This window comes from Rutidosis leptorrhynchoides, unplaced genomic scaffold (genome assembly GCF_046630445.1).
Source record: "Rutidosis leptorrhynchoides isolate AG116_Rl617_1_P2 unplaced genomic scaffold, CSIRO_AGI_Rlap_v1 contig522, whole genome shotgun sequence".
Taxonomy (NCBI): domain Eukaryota; kingdom Viridiplantae; phylum Streptophyta; class Magnoliopsida; order Asterales; family Asteraceae; genus Rutidosis; species Rutidosis leptorrhynchoides.
The window spans coordinates 60,742-62,734 of record NW_027266749.1 but is presented as its reverse complement, the minus strand read 5'-3'; the positions used below and the strand labels follow the sequence as shown (position 1 = coordinate 62,734).

Sequence of the window (1,993 nt, the reverse complement as noted above, 5' to 3'; positions counted from 1 at the left end):
CTTCTTGCAACCCTCTTTCAGATTACAAGTGCCAGTTGCCTTACCAAACGGGTAAGGACTTTCTCGAGACCTCTGCACGGATCACAAGCGCCAATGCCTTGTCAAACGGACAAGGACTTCCTTGCAATCCCCTGACGAATTACAAGTGCCACAAGATGATGCACTGAATATAATCAACTCTGAATAGTTGGATAAGTGCTCTGATAAGAACCGACACCAGTTTAAGAGTTCACGAACACTAGGTCAGCAAACGTGAACAATACGGTGTATGAAGCCATGAAGGTATATGTGCATGTAAGCTCTGATCTCCCTGTGTTTGAGCTCTTGTGTCTATATATCTCTGTCGAATCTTCAACTCATTAATAGAGATTTTATTACCTTCACCAATTCGGAAATCAATCTCTTACCGAAAAGGAATTATATTCCTAAAGAATCCATATTTCTCTTTTGGTTTAGAATCAACTAGGAATCCTTTTCATAATAGGATTTCCATATATAAACCAAAACAAATCAGATCTTCGATCATATTAGTTCAGACCAATTAAGGATTCTTTAATTACTAGTTTCTCAATAAGACTTGTACTGCAAATCTTCTGTAGAATCAGTTTTGACAAAAATAGCCAACTTAGTGCAACTGCTGTGTGATCAGAATCAAACCGGTTTGCGACACAGGCAGCTTACCTCAACACATTTTTTCCGAACAAAGGTCAAAAGCAATATAAGATTTTCACCACTCTAAGTCCTCTAAAATCCATGAATAGCCACGATTGCTACTTCAAATCAATTACAAATTATCCAAGACGAGAATTTGCCTTGGTGATCATTTACGTAGCTGTTTCCAATTCCTGTGTTTTTGCAGCATTAGCATATACAAGATGAAGCACGTGTCTTTCCTTTGGCTCAACATGAACCCACTTTTGTCCAGTGAGCTTGTTCTTTTCGAACTTTACACATCCTTCTTTCAGAGTATATAGTGTGTGATCCTCCCCAATTCCTACATAGTCTCCTGGATGGAAACGAGTTCCTCGTTGACAGACAATAATGTTTCCAGGAATAACTCTCTGTGTTTCAAATAAGCACCACCATAAAATTAAAAAGAAAGGATTCTCTTTATCTCTCAAGTAAAAATATATAACTATTTCTCACCTCTCCACCGAATTTCTTGACTCCAAGATTTTTAGGTTTCGAGTATTGTCCATTCTTTGTGGATCCAGCAGTTTTCTTAGTAGCACAGCGACGAAGCAATAAGGCTTATCCTCGTCCAGAAGCCTCTGAATAAGAGAACGAGAAGAGAAGGAAAGGAAAGGAATTAGCACGGAAACAGAAGTAACAATTTTATCAAGCATTAACAAAGTACTGCAAACGTGTGGTAAATAAAATATTACCAGTAAGTAGCACCAGTGTAAACAGGAGCATTTTGGACCAGCTCCCTCAAAATTCATTCTTCTACATAGTGATGATGCAAAATTCTTTCCTTCTATTTCTAGTTGATGATAGGCAGACCTGAATATGCCACAAAGAACAAAGAATAAATTTCCCAACTTCAAATAACACAAACTATTAAGGCAAGCAACCCAAAATTATTCAGGCAAGATGAATAATAATTTAGATAAATTTAGTTATTAAATCATCACTGAATCAACAAATTATGTCTAAACAAACACAATAAGACACACAAGGCATAGAATTCAGTCTCCATCTTTCTGATCTCTCAATGAGCTAGCCAGCAACAATACACAACTCTACAAGCATAAATACGTTATATCTACACTAGTTCAAAACTTATAATACTTATCTTTCCAAGTCACTTCTGCTTTAATCTAGACTTCCATCGTATAGATCTAAATATGGTGTCACTAAGTTCACTAACATATCATTGAGAACTAGATACAAACACATGGCGTGTGTGAAGGTCCATGTGAGAAACTAATAACAATATTCCATCCATTTTGTTACTGTTTCTACAAACAGATCATAAAAATTTGACCTTTCT

General features: G+C 36.5%; 1 pseudogene; it reads right to left on the bottom strand.

Annotated features, from left to right (window-relative positions):
- Positions 1–824: 824 nt before the first annotated feature.
- Positions 825–1,699, bottom strand: LOC139884235 (uncharacterized; annotated as a pseudogene).
- Positions 1,700–1,993: the final 294 nt, after the last annotated feature.